We start from the raw sequence: 19846 nt of genomic DNA, 5'->3' as shown, positions 1-19846 counted from the left end.
GGTCCACCAAGTTTATTCTTTCATGGTAGCTGGTTACACTATGGAAAAATGACTTTTTCAACTTTTACATCATGGTGGTCAATCTGCTTTTGGGATCACAATATTATGGGAAAGATGTATTTTTAATGTCTTAATAATGCAGCCTATTTTCATTTTTACATTTTTTTTCTTCTCTTTTTCAAAAAGTCATAAATTTTTTGTTATATACAGTACAGACCAAAAGTTTGGACACACCTTCTCATTTAAATATTTTTCAGTATTTTCATGACTTTGAAAATTGTACATTCACACTGAAGGCATCAAAACTATGAATTAACACATGTGGAATTATATACTTAACAAAAAAGTGTGAAACAACTGAAAATATGTCTTATATTCTAGGTTCTTCAAAGTAGCCACCTTTTGCTTTGATGACTGCTTTGCTCAAAGTCATGAAAATACAGAAAATTCTTTAAATGAGAAGGTGTGTCCAAACTTTTGGTCTGTACTGTATATGTGATCTGTGTGACGAAGAAAACAGAGTTTTAAATACCTGGCCTATAGGTAAGTACAAAGTAAGTTCATAGTATTGATGCCTTCAATGTGAATGTACAATTTTCAAAGTCACTTTTGGTCTGTACTGTATATAGATGTTTGAGGGCTTGTTTTTGCAAGTTGAGTTTTCGTTTTCAAACACATATATACTATAGACTATATTAGGAAAATATAAATAAAAATCATCAAGTGGGGCAAGATGTTGAAAAAAAAAATGTGGATTCGCCACGATGTCTTGACATCATAACGTGCGCTGCGACCTTACGTCACACACTCTAATAGGGATATCAGGCCATGAATAGGTCCAGGATAACCCTGCATTGGGGCTACAAAATTGCAGAGAAGCTTACATTTTTTAATTTTGCAGTTGTGAGGGGTCCAGTTAGTGAAAGCTTCACAGAGCAGGTAACTTAACTTAGCAATAAGCCAATTTGGACTGCCTTTTGGAAACCGGAAAAATGTCACCATTTTGCTATTATTGCGAATGTCTAAAAGCATGGATATAGTTATCCCTTTCTTTGATGGCAGCAATATGCCTGCCCTCCTACAAGCTTTGAAGCGTGCAGCTTTCCAAGCTCACTAGGACAACCGATGATTGGTTGTCATGGCCAGTGTCATCGATGACATCATTTGTGCTGTGTCAGCCTCATTCCCTGCCTCTGCCAAGTGTATGTTCCCTTTCATATAAACCCGATACTGCTCATCCTCCTCCTTTTCCTTCAAAACCTGCCTCATGTAACATGTATCTTAATGGACCCCAACAGACACAGGGCAGCAATAAACATGTACTATTTTCTGTTCTTCCTCTATCCATCTTTCATTCTAGTGTTTGCTCTATGATGCATATGAGGTGGATGGTATCTTTGATTTCACACTTGTCCCTACTGACAGATTTTGTTTGCCTTTTAGAAGGGCTTCATTAGGCGACACTTGTCCCTCATCAGCTGTCAATGCTAGATCTGAAAGTGACCCTTGGTTCAGTTTGGCTTCTGCATAAAATAGCCCATCACTTCAGTATGTGCCATGCAGGAAGCCTGAGTTACTTTACCCAACTGAAAGGCAGACTGTTTGGGGTATTGTCGCTCACTACAATTCCCTGCTGCAATTCATAAAGAGCCTGCTAGCGTAAGCATTGCCGCTTGATGCACAGCAGTAGCTCGTCTGCTGTATGGCTTTTGTCTCCCAATCTTTCAAGCTGTAAACACTTTGTTTTGCTTTACATTGTATTAAGAGAAATAATGAAGGAAGATTGTAGAATTAATGCTGTTCCCTGTGGCTGTTGGGGATGGTGTCAAGTCTACTGAGTATGATCTGGAGAAGGTTTAAGGAGAAATAGATAACTGCCTTCTGGTGATGGAAACAGATGTAGCTCCAAGTCATGGAGGGTATACAACCTGTTCCCCTTTGTGGTAGTTTTTTGCTGCCACTATAACCATCCATGCAGTAGATCGTGAAACTTATCTGGTTTCCCTGCTCATAGTTGTTGCTCAAGGTGTCTATAGTGCAGTGCCCTGTTATTCTCAAAGACAAGTTGAAAGAGTAGCCTATGTTCTACATCACATGTGATCAAAGTGCCGGTACCCTTTTCTGCGAGAAATAATGGCATCTTGGAGACTTTTAGCAAAGCTGAGCATACAGTACACCATTATTTCTCTAAAGGTGGCCGACCCTACAAGGTGGAACGGCATTAATACCACCAATTTGACCAAGTGAAAGTTTAGCTAACGAACCAGCAGATGACTGAGAGAAAACTCTTGTTTCCTCAATGCAAAATGACGGATGGATATTTGCATGTGTTTATCTCTTCAAATAAATCAACTTGGAAAAGTTTTTTGGTTGCTTTATCTTCTTTAGCCCTCAGGGGGATGTGGGATAGAAAATTATGAGGCAGATCAGAAACTGGTGATATTGATGGAATGGAAATGACAACGTTAATTGTTATGGTGATGGAGAAATTGGACTGAGAAGAGCACTAACTCAAGCTAATGGTGTTGCTGTCAGAGACTACATCGCCCTGCTGTGATTGAGACGAGTGATGTGTCCTGCATTTGGTAGTACTATTGCATTTGGTAGGGACAATTGCTGCCAGCAATTTGTGTTGTTGCTAGCGGCTCCCACATGTTTTTTTCGTGGTATGTTTTTTTTCTCATATGCTACCATTTCTATTGCCAGTGCCATGTTTTTATATAATGTACATTATTTCCTTATATGACAACAGAAAGGTAAAAACATTACAGCTCTCAGAAAATGGTTGTACAGAAACAAATTATATTGCGTAAAATACTAGATTTAATGTGCAAAAGTAGTAAATCTTGCATCACTGTAATCCTACTGATCAAAAAAGCTGCCTAATCACTTTTACTGCACAGTGAATGTTGTAAAATAAAAAACAGTAAAAAATATTCTTGAATTGAATAAAAAGTGATTTTAAAATATTATGTAACCCAAAATGACACAGATATAGACTTAAACTCTTCCCAGAAAAAAAAATCTAATATAGCCATGCCAGAAAATTTGTTTAAAAAATTATTTAACTATTGGCTAAATTTCAGTAAAAACTTGCATTTAGTGTGCAAATGTATCAAAAGATAAAAAAAACAATATAAATCTGGTATCACTGTAATTGTACTGGCCTGAAGAATAAAAATGACTTATCACTTACACAGCATGATGAATATCATAAAAATAAAAGCAATTGAACTGCTGTTTCCTTGTTCATATAAGGCTCAGTTCACATTTATCCTGTGCTCTACACTGAGCACTTACATCGGAGTTTCTATCCAAGTACCTAAAGAATGCAATCCATGTGAAACTCCGACTGAACCGTTTACTATAATGAGGTAAATAAAGTCTCTTTGGACTCTGTCTGGTCTCTGTTCTGGTGGTGTCTGCCTTTATACGCATCATTTTAGTGCATTAAAGTTGGGTCAACAGTGGTGTGCAAGCCTTAGGTTATGTTCACATATCATACATTCAGTTGACCTGTCTGGGCCTACCTTCGAATCCCTGCAATATGGGATTCGGGCATATGCTGTGAAGGGGTCATTGACAGTAATGGTGCAGACAGAGTCACAGTGTGCTCTGTCAGACATCATTTTTAGCCATATACGCCAAGTGGAGGTTGGCAGCAAGATGTATCAGACATATGGGAAACTTTTTTAACTAGTTTGTGTAGCATGACTATCAGATTTAACTATTTCAGGACGGCAAATAGATTGTAAATGTGTGTGCACTCCACATTTAACTCTGCACTGATGTGCTAAAATATCACTGTCAGCTTACATGAGATTGTGAGACACAGCTAGACTCCCCACCGAAAAGACAAACATTTATTATCCTGTCTGCCTTACTGATAATAATAATAATAATCTTTATTTATATAGCAGCAACATATTCCGCAGTGCTTTACTGATTGCTGTATACACAAGCTGAACAACAGTGCTTGCTCTTCCAGTCTTAACAGAGCCAGTAAGCTCTGTTAGGCAGCCTGGAAACAGAATTTCTTCTGTAACTGGGACTAATATACCAGCCCCAGTTATAGGGGAAATCATCACTAAAAACAATGGCTTATTAAGTTCAATACCCCCCCCCCCCCTCAAATGTATTTTAGGAACTCCTAGGTAGCACAGTGTGAAAAATGAAATAAATAAATGAATTTAGAAAAAGCTATAAAAATAAAAAAAGCAAAAATAAAAAATAAAATGTCTGTCTGACAAAGAAAAATATTTTAAATGAGAAGGGGTTTTCTGGTGGTCCTTTGTGGTAAAAAAAAAAAGGTGAAAGAAAAACCCATATTTCCATTTTTATTTTAAATTTAATATTGAGAAAATGTTTTAGAGTTGTTAAAAGCTTACATACAATAAAACATAAAAATTGAATGGTAAGTTGTGGTAATGTGGTCTTGCCCTGAACTAGTTAAGGGTGTCAACATTCAATGTTTGACAATTGCTAATTTTTCAAAATGTTTGTTAAATTTCAGATATTTTTGTAAAAACGCAAAACATATTGACCTAAATCTACTAGTAACATACAGTACAATGTGTCGTAAAAAACAATCTCAGAATCACTTGGATATGTTGAAGAATTTCTGAATTATTACCTCAGATAATGACACTTGTCAAATTTGAAAAATGAGGCTTAGGTTTAATTTGCCTCCTCTATTAAGGGATTAAATTATTTTCAGTACCTATGAGCTGCCACTACACATTGTATGGAAATACGCTGTTCTGGCTCTGTACAGTGTATACTTTTTGCTATTGTGATATATGTTAACAGTAGAGATGAGCGGTGTTCGACTAGAACTGTTCGCCAATCTCAAATTCGAGCTGTTTTGGGCGGTGTTCGAGTTGTTCGACGAACCCGAACGATTTGCAAAAAATTCGGCTGTTCGAGGTTATGTTCGATAACTGTTCGTGCACCAAAAGCGTGTCCTGCATGTCTGGCGCTATTTAGAGCACCAATCATGCAGGGATTATCTGCCACTCACTGTAATGCCACAGCCATGGTGGTTGTGGCATTACAGTGATTGCCCAAATCGATGGGAACAGTGCCAACAGTGAAACATGAAAAGCCGGCAATTCAGCAGCGGCATACACCGGTACCCGACAATTTAGAACCGAAAGAATAGAGCTTCACACATAGATTAGATAGATATAAACATGTCAGCCACATATATACGAAGTACAGTGAAAGTGCTGCTTACTGTACTTGTCATTTAGCGTAAAGGATTTATCAAAAAAAATAATAGTGTTTTCATGCACCGTCTCTTTAAAAAAGCCGGCCGGCAATTCAGCAGCGGTACCCGACAATTTAGAATAGAAGGAATAGAGAATCACACATAGATTAGATAGATAGAAACATGTCAGTCACATATATAAGAAGTGCAGTGACAGTGTTGATTACTGTACTTGTCATTTAGTGTAAAGGATTTATTTAAAAAAATAATAGTGTTTTCATGCACTGTCTCTTTAAAAAAGCCGGCCGGCAATTCAGCACCGGTACCCGACAATTTATAACAGACAGAATAGAGCATCATACATAGATTAGATAGATAGAAACATGTCAGCCACATATATACGAAGTACAGTGACAGTGTTGCTTACTGTACTTGTCATTTAGCGTAAAGGATTTATCAAAAAAAATAATAGTGTTTTCATGCACCATCTCTTTAAAAAAGCCGGCCGGCAATTCAGCAGCGGTACCCGACAATTTATAACAGACAGAATAGAGCTTCACACATAGATTAGATAGATAGAAACATGTCAGTCACATATATATGAAGTACAGTGATAGTGTTGGTTACTGTACTTGTCATTTAGTATTAAAATAAAGGATTTATTATTAAAAAAATTGGCGTGGGGTTCCCCTTAATTTTAGGCTCTAGCGGAGGTTAAGCAGACGGCTGGGGCAGATGTTTGAAGCCTGGGAAGGGGGTAATACCCACGGAGCTTCCCAGGCTACTAATATCAGCCCCCAGCTGAATACATAGCCTTTAATAGCTATTAAAATGGGGGACCCCCCAAAAAAAATGACGTGGGGTCCCCCCTAATTTAATAGCTAGCAAAGGCTAGGCAGACAGCTGGGGGCTGATATTAATAGCCCAGGAAAGGAGCCATGAATATTGGCCCCCTCCCAGGCTAGAAACACCAGCCGTCAGCCGCCCCAGAAATGGCGCATTCATAGGATGCGCCAATTCTGGCACTTAGCCTCGCTCTTCCACGCTGCCCTGGTGCGGTGGCAGGGGGTAATAGGGTTGGGGTTGATGTCAGCTTATAATGCCAGCTGACATCAAGCCCAGGTTAGTAATGGAGAGGCGTCTATAAGACACCCCCATTACAACCCCATAGTCAAAGTTAAAAAAAACACAAACACCCAGAATAAAGTCCTTTAACCGGTTCCCGACCGCCCACTGTAGATAAACGTCGGCGCTTGCCGGGCTCTGTGCAGCGCCGACGTTTAAAAACGGTGGGTGGTCTCGCAGCGCTCAGGACCCCCAGGGTCCTGCAAGCGCTGCGATTCCGGTGCAGAGCGTTAGCTCTGACAGGGAACATCATCGGGACCTGATTAGATCAGGTCCCAGTGATGTTAACCCTTAGCTGTCTTCTATATGCTGTGATCTATAGTGATCACGGCATATAGGAGACAGCAGGAGGAGAGGGGGTCGTCAACTTACCTCTCCGAAGACCTCCGAGTCCTTCCAGGACCTGGGGTTGCTATGGCAGCTGGAGGTCACATGACCGCCTCCAGCTCTGCCATATATGGTGTCCTGTCTGGCTCAGCTGCAGCTGTAGCCAGACAGGAGACTCTGACTGAAACAGTCAGGGGAGATCTCATGTAATGTAATATATGTCTATTACATTACATGAGATCAGAGATCAGAAAAATAAAAATTAATGTCCCATACAGGGACTAAGAAAAAATGTGAAAAAAAGTAAAAAAAAAGTTTTTAAACTATTAATAAAAAAATCACAAAATAAATAAAAATAAATAAATAAAATATTAAACCAATAAATCCGTATATTTTTACAAAACCAAAAAAAGTACACATATTTGGTATCGCCGCGTCCGAAACAACCCGAGCTATAAAACTGTCACACTAATTAACTCCTTCTGTGCACACCGTAATAAAAATAAATAAAAAACGGAGCAAAAAAATATGCTTTTTCATCATATTGCCAAACAAAAAGTGGAAAAAAATGCGATCAAAAAACAAAATAGAAATAAAAATGGTACCACTGAAAACGTCATCTTGTTACGCAAAAAAAAAGCCACCATACAGCTCCATCAGCCGAAAAATAAAAAAGTTATAGCGCTCAGAATAAAGCAATGCAAAAAAAATATTTTTTTCTATAAAATAGTTTTATTGTGTAAAAGCGCCAAAACATAAAAAAAATACAGTAAGTGTAGTATCGCTGTAAACGTACTGACCCGAAGAATAATGCTGCCTGATCACTTTTACCACACGCAGAACGGCATAAAAAAAAAACTCAAAAAACAATTCCTGAATTGTTTGTTTTTGTTAATTTTACCTCCCAAAAAACGGAATAGAAAGCGATCAAACAATGTCACGTCCCCAAAAACGGTACCAATAAAAATGTCAACTCGTCCCGCAAAAAACAAGCCATCACATGACTCTGTCGGCCGAAATATGGAAAAATTATAGCTCTCAAAATATGGTGATGCAAAAACTAGATTTTGCAAAAAAAAGCGTCTTTTAGTGTATGACAGCTGTCAGTCATAAAAACCCGATATAAATCTGGTATCACTGTAATCGCACCGACCCGAAGAATAAAGTAATCTAATCAGCTATATCACACTAGGAACGGCGTAAAAAATAAATAAAACCAATTCTTCACCTGCTACTGATTTGTTTATTATGTCCCCAAAGATCCCAGTAAGGCTCTGCCCACATTTATCCTGTGCTCTGCGCTGAGCACTTACACCAGAGTTTCCGTGTAAATCTCTGAAATACATGATTCAGCCGGAACCCATGACGGAAGATTCCCTGTAATGAGACAGATATAGGCCACTGTGGACGCCGTCTAGCCTGGGATCCCACGGTGTCATTTGTTTTAGGCGTGCATAAAAGTGCGGTTGGCCACAGTTTTGTGCACTTCTGAAAAAAAGGACACCGCTACACAGAGGCCAGACGGTGTCCAGAGTAACTCTGCTGCCTCATTACAGTGAATGGATCCTGCAGGGGTTTCATCTGAATTACATCACTTGGAAATTTAGATGGAAACCCCGATGTAAGTGCTCAGCCTAGAGCGCCGGATAAATGTTACGTAAAATGTTCCCAATAAAAGCTTCAACTCAGTCCTCAAAAAAAGCTAGTCCCCACTCAGGTCCGTCATCTGTTAAAAATATAAGGGACTTCCAAGTTACTGGTAGCAGAAAGGCTCTGGAAAAGCAAAATGACCCTTGCCCCCCAAAAGAAATTCAGAAAATTTTGTGCTCCCAAATCCAAATGCCTATTCTACAATAATTTGTTCTCCAATTGTCAAATAGCACTCCGTCCCCCCCAGATCTCACCGTATGGCTAAGCGGTACGATACAGCCACATATGGGGTATTGACACTTTTAGAAGAAATTGTGTTACACATTTCGGCACCATTTTTACCCATTGCCCTGTGTGAAAATGTAAAATCTGAGGGTAAAACATTTTTTTGTGGTAAAAATATAATTATGATTTTTTCACTGCCCAATGGTATAAATTTAAAAATTAAAAAATACTCACTACTTCCCTAGATGAATTCCTTGAGAGGTGTAGTTTACAAAATGGGGTCATTTGTGGAGGTTTCTGCTGTTTTGGCATGTCAGCGACTCTTCAAATGTGACATGGTGTCTGCAATCTATCCCAGCCAACATAGCGCTCCTTTCTCTTCCGAACCCTGCCGTACACCAAAGCAGTGGTTTTCCCCCACATATGGGGTATCGGCGTACTCAGGAGAAATTGTACAACAAATTTCATGGTGCAATTTCTCCGGTTATCCTTATGATAATGCAAAATTAGGGGATGAAAAACATTTTTTATGGGAAAAATGTAAAAATTTTATTTTCACGGCTCAATATTATAAACTTCTGTGAAGCGGCTGGGGGTGCAAGGTGCTCACCACACATCTACATAAGTTCCCTAAGGGGTCTAGTTTCCAAAATGGTGGCACTTGTGGGGGGTTTCCGCTGTTTAGACACATTAGGGGCTCCACAAATGTGACATGGCGTCCGCTAATTATTCAAACAAATTTTACATTCAAAAAGTCAAATGGCGCTCCTTCCCTTTCAAACCATGCCGTGCGCCCAAACAGTGGTTTTCCCCCACATATGGGGTATCAGCGTGTTCAGGAGAAATTGCACAACAAACTTCATGGTGCAATTTATCCTGTTACCCTTATGATAATACAAAATTAGAGAATGAAAAAGATTTTTTGTGGGAAAAATGTGAAAATTTTATTTTCACGGCTCAATATTATAAACTTCTGTGAAGCAGCTGGGGGTGCGAGGTGCTCACCACACATCTAGATAAGTTCCCTAAGGGGTCTAGTTTCCAAAATGGTGGCACTTGTGGGGGGTTTCCACTGTTTAGTCACATTAGGGGCTCCCCAAATGCGACATGGCGTCTGCTAATTATTCAAACAAATTTTACATTCAAAAAGTCAAATGGCGCTCCTTCTCTTTCAAACCCTGCCATGCGCCCAAACAGTAATTTGCCTCCACATATGGGGTATCAGCGTGTTCAGGAGAAATTGCACAACAAATTTCATGGTGCAATTTATCCTATTACCCTTATGATAATGCAAAATTAAGGGATGAAAAACGGTTTTGTGGGAAAAATGTGAAAATTTTATTTTTACAGCTCAATATTATAAACTTCTGTGAAGCACCTTGGGGTTCAAGGTGCTCACCACACATCTAGATAAGTTCCCTAAGGGGTCTAGTTTCCAAAATGGTGTCACTTGTGGGGGGTTTCCACTGTTTAGGCACATCAGGAGCTCTCCAAACGCAACATGGCGTCTGCTAATTATTCAGACAAATTTTACATTCAAAAAGTCTAATGGCGCTCCTTCCCTTCCGAACCCTGCAGTGCGCCCAAACAGTGGTTTTCCCTCACATATGGGGTATCAGCACGCTCAAGAGAAATTGCACAAAAAAATTTGGGGTCCATTTTTTCCTGTTACCCCTGTGAAAATAAAAAAATTGGGTCTAAAGTAACATTTTTGTGAAAAAAGTTAAATGTTATTTTTTTTTTTCCACATTCCAAAAATTCCTGTGAAGCACCTGAAGGGTTAATAAAGTTCTTGAATGTGGTTTTGAGCACCTTGAGGGGTGCAGTTTTTAGAATGGTGTCACTTTTGGGTATTTTCTGTCATAAAGACCCCTCAAAGTGACTTCAAATATGATGTGGTCCCTAAAAAAATGTTTTTGTAAATTTTGTTGGAAAAATGAGAAATCGCTGGTCAACTTTTAACCCTTATAGCTCCCTAACAAAAAAAATTTTGGTTCCAAAATTGTGCTGACGTAAAGTAGACATGTGGCAAATGTTATTTATTAACTATTTTGTGTGACATATCTCTCTAATTTAAGGGCATGAAAATTCAAAGTTTGAAAATTGCAAAATTTTCTAAATTTTCGCCAAATTTCCGATTTTTTCACAAATAAACGCAAGTTATATGGAAGAAATTTTACCACAATCATGAAGTACAATATGTCACGAAAAAACAATCTCAGAATCAGGGGAATACGTTGAAGCGTTCCAGAGTAATTACTTCATAAAGTGACAGTGGTCAGAATTGAAAAAATTGGCCCGGTCACGAAGGCAAAAACAGGCTCTGGCGCGAAGTGGTTAATTGAAATAAAGACACAATCCTTTATTGTTCTAAATTAAACCATACTTACCGTCACGCCCATTCCAGCTGAAGCCAACGATCTCCTGCAATAAAAGAAAAATAATAAAGCAACCTCATCCTTACCTTTCCATGGTTCCCACGACAGCTTCAGCTCTGCTACATCGAGATGACAGGCTGGACCGCAGCAGAACGCTGCCATCCAGCCTGTCATCCCGCAGACACTGAGAAGCGCAGGCTTGCTTGCGCTGCTCAGCGTCTCTCTGTGACGACATCCAGATGAGCCGAGTTCATGTCCAATGAACTCGGCTCACCTCATGCACGTCACTGACAGCGTGGGAAAATTCTCAAGCTGAAGCGGTGAGTGCAGGAGAATTCTCCCACGCTGTCAGTGACGTGCATAAGGTGAGCTCATGTCCAATGAACTCAGCTCACCTCCTGCACGTCACTGACAGCGTGGGAGAATTCTCCTGCACTCAGCGCTTCAGCGTGAGAATTCTCCCGCTGAAGCGCTGAGTGCAGGAGAATTTTCCCACGCTGTCAGTGACGTGCATAAGGTGAGCTCATGTCCAATGAACTCAGCTCACCTCCTGCACGTCACTGACAGCGTGGGAGAATTCTCCTGCACTCAGCGCTTCAGTGTGAGAATTCTCCCACGCTGAAGCGCTGAGTGCAGGAGAATTTTCCCACGCTGTCAGTGACGTGCATGAGGTAAGCCGAGTTCATTGGACATTAACTCGGCTCATCTGGATGTCCTCACAGAGAGACACTGTGGAGCGCAGGCAAGCCTGCGCTTCTCAGTGTCTGCGGATGACAGGCTGGATGGCAGCGTTCTGCTGCGGTCCAGCCTGTCATCTCGATGTAGCAGAGCTGAAGCTGTCATGGGAACCATGGAAAGGTAAGGATGATGTTGCTTTATTATTTTTCTTTTATTTCAGGAGATCGTTGGCTTCAGCTGGAATGGGCGTGATGGTAAGTATGGTTTAATTTAGAACAATAAAGAATTGTGTGTTTATTTCAATTAAAGGACTTTTTTCTGGGTGTTGTGTTTTTTTTAAATACTTTACTAGAAATTCATGGTGGTCATGTCTAATATTGGCGTGACCCCATGAATTTCGGGCTTAGGGCCAGCTGATAATGCCAAGCTGGCCCTAACCCCTTTATTACCCAGTGAGCCACCGCATCAGGGCCCTGGATGAGTTGGGTACAGCGCCAGAAGATGGCGCTTCTATGAACGCGCCATTTTCCGGGGTGGCTGCAGACTGCAATTTGCAGCGGGGGTGGCCCAGAAAGCTTGTGCCTCCCTGCGCTGCGGATTCCAGCCCCCAGCTGCCTAGTTGTACCTGGCTGGACACAAAAACAGGGCGAAGCCCCACGTCAATTTTCTTTAAATTATTTCATGAAATAATTAAGAAAAAAAGGGCTTCCCTATATTGTTGTGTCCGGCCAGTTACAAATAGGCAGCTGGTGGTTGGGGGCAGCCCGTTCTTGCCTGCTGTACCTGGCTGGACACAAATATAGTGCGAAGCCCCACGTCAATTTTTTTTAAATTATTTCATGAATTTCCTGAAATAATTTAAAAAAATTGAAGTGGGGCTTCGCACTATAATTGTGTCCAGCCAGGTACAGCAGGCAGGAACGGGCTGCCCCCAACCACCAGCTGCCTATTTGTACCTGGCCGGACACAACAATATAGGGAAGGCCTTTTTTTCTTAATTATTTCATGAATTTCATGAAATAATTAAAAAAAAAGTACGTGGGGCTTCGCCCTATTTTTGTGTCCAGCCAGGTATAACTAGGCAGCTGGGGGCTGGAATCTGCAGCGCAGGGAGGCCCAAGCTTTCTGGGCCCCCCCCGCTACAAATTGCAGTCCGCAGCCACCCCGGAAAATGGCGCGTTCATAGAAGCGCCATCTTCTGGCGCTGTACCCAACTCATCCAGGGCCCTGGTGCGGTGGCTCACTGGGTAATAAAGGGGTTAGGGCCAGCTTGGTATTATCAGCTGGCCCCAAGCCCAAAATTCATGTGGTCACGCCAGTATTAGACATGACCGCCATGAATTTCTAGTAAAGTATTTAAAAAAAACACAACACCCAGAATAAAGTCCTTTAATTGAAATAAAGACACAATTCTTTATTGTTCTAAATTAAACCATACTTACCATCACACCCATTCCAGCTGAAGCCAACGATCTCCTGCAATAAAAGAAAAATAATAAACCAACCTCATCCTTACCTTTCCATGGTTCCCACGACAGCTTCAGCTCTGCTACATCGAGATGACTAGCTGGACCGCAGCAGAACGCTGCCATCCAGTCTGTCATCCCGCAGACACTGAGAAGCGCAGGCATGCTTGCGCTCCTCACTGTCTCGCTGTGACGGCATCCAGATGAGCCGAGGTCATGTCCAATGAACTCGGCTCACCTCATGCACGTCACTGACAGCGTGGGAAAATTCTCACGCTGAAGTGCTGAGTGCAGGAGAATTCTCCCACGCTGTCAGTGATGTGCATGAGGTGAGCTCATGTCCAATGAACTCAGCTCACCTCCTGCACGTCACTGACAGCGTGGGAAAATTCTCCTGCAATCAGCGCTTCAGCGTGAGAATTTTCCCACGCTGTCAGTGACGTGCATGAGGTGAGCCGAGTTCATTGGACATGAACTCGGCTCATCTGGATGTCGTCACAGAGAGACGCTGAGCAGCGCAAGCAAGCCTGCGCTTCTCAGTGTCTGCGGGATGACAGGCTGGATGGCAGCGTTCTGCTGCGGTCCAGCCTGTCATCTCGATGTAGCAGAGCTGAAGCTGTCGTGGGAACCATGGAAAGGTAAGGATGAGGTTGCTTTATTATTTTTCTTTTATTGCAGGAGATCGTTGGCTTCAGCTGGAATGGGCGTGATGGTAAGTATGGTTTAATTTAGAACAATAAAGGATTGTGTCTTTATTTCAATTAAAGGACTTTATTCTGGGTGTTTGTGTTTTTTTTAACTTTGACTATGGGGTTAGTAATGGGGGTGTCTTATAGACGCCTCTCAATTACTAACCTGGGCTTGATGTCAGCTGGCATTATAAGCTGACATCAACCCCAACCCTATTACCCCCTGCCACCGCACCAGGGCAGCGTGGAAGAGCGAGGCTAAGTGCCAGAATTGGCGCATCCTATGAATGCGCCATTTCTGGGGCGGCTGACGGCTGGTGTTTCTAGCCTGGGAGGGGGCCAATATTCATGGCTCCCTTCCTGGGCTATTAATATCAGCCCCCAGCTGTCTGCCTAGCCTTTGCTAGCTATTAAATTAGGGGGGACCCCACGTCATTTTTTTGGGGGGGTCCCCCATTTTAATAGCTAGTAAAGGCTATGTATTCAGCTGGGGGCTGATATTAGTAGCCTGGGAAGCTCCGTGGGTATTACCCCCTTCCCAGGCTTCAAACATCTGCCCCAGCCGTCTGCTTAACCTCCGCTAGAGCCTAAAATTAAGGGGAACCCCACGCCAATTTTTTTAATAATAAATCCTTTATTTTAATACTAAATGACAAGTACAGTAACCAACACTATCACTGTACTATGTGTGATGCTCTATCTTTCTGTTCTAAATTGTCGGGTACCGCTGCTGAATTGCCGGCCGGCTTTTTTAAAGAGACAGTGCATGAAAACACTATTATTTTTTTAAATAAATCCTTTACACTAAATGACAAGTACAGTAAGCAACACTATCACTGTACTTATTATATATGTGACTGACATGTTTCTATCTATCTAATCTATGTGTGAAGCTCTATTCTTTCTGTTCTAAATTGTCGGGTACAGATGCTGAATTGCCGGCCGGCTTTTTTAAAGAGACGGTGCATGAAAACACTAATATTTTTTTTAATAAATCCTTTACACTAAATGACAAGTGCAGTAACCAACACTGTCACTGTGCTTCTTATATGTGTGACTGACATGTTTCTATCTATCTAATCTATGTGTGATGCTCTATTACTTCTTGTCTAAATTGTCGGGTACCGGTGTATGCCGCTGCTGAATTTGCCGGCCGGCTTTTTTAAAGAGAGTGTCTTCTGAGCAGTTTGTCAGCTTTTGGACACCTTTGCAGGTGTTTTCTATGTGTTTCTATGTGTTTTTGTTTGCCTGCCATTGGTTTTAACGGTGTTCGACGGTGTTCTAAGGTGTTCGACGAACAGTTCGACGAACAGTTCCTCGAACATCCCGGTGTTCGACGAACCGAACCGAACCCGAACACTACGGGGGTGGCTCAACACTAGTTAACAGTTGATTGATGGAGGTGCTGAGTGTCAGACCCACCAAAGGTTTGATATTGATTACGTGTCCAAAACACAAGCTATCAAAAAGATGAAGTAACCCACAAAACAATGTCCTATACTTTTATAGTAAATAAGTCTTTATTGTCAACATGAATTTAAAAAGCAATTCAAATAAACTATACAAAGTTGGAGCTGCAATATATAAGGAGGAGGAAGAGGAGGAAAATATGATGTGGTTAAGGATATAAGAAATGAGACAAACAGCAAATAATAAATAAAAAATAATGATTTTCAGGTGCCAAGGTCGTTTTAAGCTCCTTGCACACAGATTTTGTGCTTATGATGATAACAGAGGAGAGTTGGAACTTTAGTTGTTGAGTCAGCAGAGCGTAAAGATTTTTATGCAACCCCACTCTGTTAATATAGGTGGTCTGCCCCTTCCTGGCTAAATTGCTGAGGTTCCTAAATAGTGATGGGCGAACTCGTGGATGTTCGGGTCCTGCAGGTTCAGCCGAACATTTCATAAAAAAAAGGTCAGTCCGGGTTCCAAAATGGTACCCGAACGAGGACCCCATTCAAATGAATAGGGAGTCTGAACATCCGGTGTTTCCCATGTTGTCATCTGTGTGACAGCACGAGAAGCACTGGCTCTGATCAGCGGTAAGTTCATTACCACCGGTTAGTGCACTGCGGTTCCCACGCTGTCATACAGATGAACAGCGTGTGAACCAGCAGCTGCTGTGACCATCAGTCACAGGCGTCGGCTGATGAGAGTACTACTGTCTCGATGACAGCAGCGAGAACAGGTGAGGCTGATGAGAGTATTCATCAGTCAGCGCCTGTGCTATAAATAAATAAATAAATAATAAATAAAAAAATGACATGAGGTCCCTTCTTTTTTGCTAACTAGCACAGCTATCATCTGTATATTGGCTGGTTATCAAAAACAGAAGGGTCTTACACCGTTTTTTAAGGTTACTTTAATAATTAAAAAAAAATGATTTGGGTTTCCCCCCATTTTTGACAATCAGCCAAGCTAAAGTAGACAGCTGGGGGGTGGTATTCTCTAACTGGGAAGGGGCCATGGATATTGGCCCCCTCTAGCCTAACAATAGCAGCTCGCAGCCTCCCCAGAAATAGCGCATCTATTAGATGCACCAATTATGGCACTTTGCCTGGCTCTTCCTACTTGCCCTGGTGCGGTGGCAAGTGGGGTCATATTTGAGGGGTTGATGTCAGCTGACATCATGCCCACAGGTTAGTAATGGAGAGGCATCTATAAGATGCCACCATTACTAACCCCAAAGTCAAATGTAATAAAAACACAACCAGAGTAAATTCCTTTAATTGAAATAAAAACAGACTCCTTTATTTTAAAGAAACACTCTCCAACCTCTTTCACCTATTTATTAACGTAAAAGTAAAAATAAAAAAACACCATGTTCCTCACCTTTCCTCCTATTATCCATTAACGGCCATGTCCATTAGTGATGCGACCGCTCTCCCTGCCAACAGGAACACACTGAGCACAGCATGAGAACCGCTGGGTATGACCAGCGGTAACCTTAATGATGTCACGGCCGGTCACAGCAGGCAGCGCTTCTCATGCTCTGCTCATTGTGAGCTGGCTGGTGTGGAGAGCAGTCACATTACTATTTAAATAATTTTAAAAAAGGCGTGAAACTCCTCTATTTTTGATAACCAATATAAAGCTGACAGCTTTGGGCAGCAGATGCAACTGTCAGCTTTACTTGCAGTAGTTAGCAAAAATAGTGGAGACCACACGTCATTTTTAAAAAAATGGATTTATAGCACAGTTGCCGGCTGATGAATTCTCTCATCAGCCTTGCCTGCTTTCGCTGCTATCACCGAGACCATGCGTAGGATGATGAGAGTATTCATCAGCCAACGTCTGTGACTGGCGGTAACCTTTTTACCGCCGGTCACAGCAGCTGCTGGCTCACGCGTTGTCATCTGTATGACAGCGTGGGAACCATAGCATTCTGACTACCGATCAGAGCCAGTGTTTCACACACTGTCACACAGATGACAGCGTGGGAAACAGAGGACATTTCAGGCTGCCGACCCTAAACAGTAACACGGACTTTAGAGAGAAGTCCGTGATTGGAGTCCGTACACAGACACTAGGTGTTTGGTACAGACCCTGAACTTTACTGTTCGGGTTTGCCCATCACTATTCCTGAGTGCTTTAACTTTTCATGAACTCCAGTCAAAATTAATTGTAAAATTTTTAGGAAGAAAGAAATTTCATGAATTGATGTCTTACGGTGGTGATATCCTATTACAGTACCATGCTGAAATTTTGTGAGCTCTTTAAATAAACCATTCTTCACAAATGTTTGTAAAGACAGACCTAATTGTCATGAGTCCAGTTTTATATATGTGTGGCATTGGAATTGAATGAAAAAACTGAATTAGATTATCATGAGGTGTCTCTCAATATCCGTGTACAAAAAGTATACTTTGATAATTAGTAAATTAGATGAATGTAAAGATATCTAATAAATGGAAATGGTTGAGGAGGTAAAAGTGGCTGGGACCCTAGGAGGCAGCGATCATGCTATTATAGAATTTTGGATAACTAGAGGAGGAAGACATGTGGAGACTCAAACTTCAAGATTAGATTTCATAAAAGCAGATTTTAAGCGACTCAGAAAGAGAATAGGAGGGATACAATGGCTAAATGTCCTTAAGGACAAAAATGTCCAGGAAGGATGGGAAATTTTTATAAATGAGATTCTCAAAGCACAATCGTTAACAATCCCGAAAAGTAGGAAGAATGGGAAGCATTTAAGGAAACCTGGATGGATGAACATAGAACTTAAACACATGCTAAAAAGAAAGAAATGTTTATCAAATGGAAAGAGGGAGACATATCTAAAGAAGATTATAATGCAGTCTGCAGAACCTGCAGGGCACGTATCAGGTTAGCTAAAGCTGACAATGAATTAAGGCTTGCAAGAGATGTCAAAAGCAATAAAAAACGATTTTGGGGGTATGTCAAAACTAAAAGAATAGTCAAAGATGCTATAGGATTTTTACAGACTGAAAATGGTGAAGTAAGAAAGGATGTTGAGAAGGCCGAACTTTTTAATTACTATTTTGCAACAGTTTTCTCTCAGAAAGAAAATGTACCATCAACTGATCTTCACTGTCCTATTAAAGGAATAGAAGAATCCAGGTTATCTGTAAACAGAAAGATTGTGAGGGAATATTTAGCTAACATAAATGAGTTCAAGTCTCCAGGTCCAGATGAATTACACCCCAGAGTACTGAAGGGGATTGTAGAAGAAATTTTAGAACCACTCTCCATAATCTTTGAAACTTCTTGGAGAACAGGAGAAGTCCCAGAAGACTGGAGAAAAGCAAATGTTCCAATCTTCAAAAAGGGGAAGAAGGTGGACCCAGGGAATTATAGGCCGGTGAGTCTGACTTCTATACCAGGAAAGATCTTTGAACAAATTATTAAACAACATGTATGTAAGTACCTAGATTAGAATGAAGTGATTAACCATAGTCAGCATGGGTTTGTAACTAGCAAGTCATGTTAGACTAACTTAATTTCCTTCTATGACAGAATCACTGATTGGGTGGATCAGGGAAATGCTGTAGATATAGTATATCTTGACTTTAGCAAAGCATTTGACAAAGTATCTCATACCATCCTTATTGAAAAAAAGACCAAGTATGGAATGGACAAGGCAACTGTTAGGTGGATTCATAACTGGCTTAGTGATCGGACTCAAAGAGTGGTCGTAAATGGCTTCACATCCAGTTGGATGAATGTCTCAAGTGGGGTACCACAGGGCTCTGTCCTGGGACCTGTATTGTTCAACATCTTTATCAATGATTTAGATAAAGGAATTGAGGGTAAACTGATTAAATTTGCTGATGACACAAAGCTTGGAGGGAAAGCTAACACTAGAGAAGAGAGAGAGAGGCTTCAAAAAGACCTAAATAAACTGGAGCAGTGGGCAGCAACTAACAGAATAGCTTTTAACTTGGAAAAATGCAAAGTACTACATCTGGGCAATAAAAATGAAAAAAGCATATAGAGAATGGGAGGAATAGAGCTAAGCAACAGTACATGTGAAAAAGACTTAGGTATGCTAATAGATCATAGACTGAACATGAGTTAACAGTGTGATGCAGCAGCAAAAAAGGCAAATACAATTCTGGGATGTATTAACAGAAGCACACAGTCTAGATCACGTGAAGTCATTATTACACTTTACTCCTCTTTGGTCAGACCTCATCTGGAATACTGTGTCCAGTTTTGGGCACCACATTTTAAAAAAGACATTGACAAACTGGAGCAAGTTCAGAGAAGAGCGATCAGAATGGTGACCGGTCTGCAAACCATGTCCTATGAGGAACGGTTACAGGATTTGGAAATGTTTAGCTTGCAAAAAAAAAGACTGAGAGGAGACTTAATAGCTGTCTACAAATATCTCAAGGGCTGTCACATTGTAGAAGGATCATCTTTATTCTCATTTGCAAAAGGAAAGACTAGAAGCAATGGAATGAAACTGAATGGGAGGAGACACAGATTAGATATTAGAAAGAAACTTTTTGACAGTTAGGGTGATCAATGAGTGGAACAGGCTGCCACGAGAGGTGGTGAGTTCCCCTTCAATGGACGTCTTCAAACAGAGGCTGGACAGATATCAGCCTGAGATTATTTAGTGAATCCTGC

This window comes from Phyllobates terribilis, unplaced genomic scaffold, assembly GCF_046119375.1.
Source record: "Phyllobates terribilis strain yellow unplaced genomic scaffold, ASM4611937v1 Scaffold_1__5_contigs__length_1240528914, whole genome shotgun sequence".
Classification (NCBI taxonomy): Eukaryota; Metazoa; Chordata; class Amphibia; order Anura; family Dendrobatidae; genus Phyllobates; species Phyllobates terribilis.
This window is presented reverse-complemented; position numbering follows the sequence as displayed.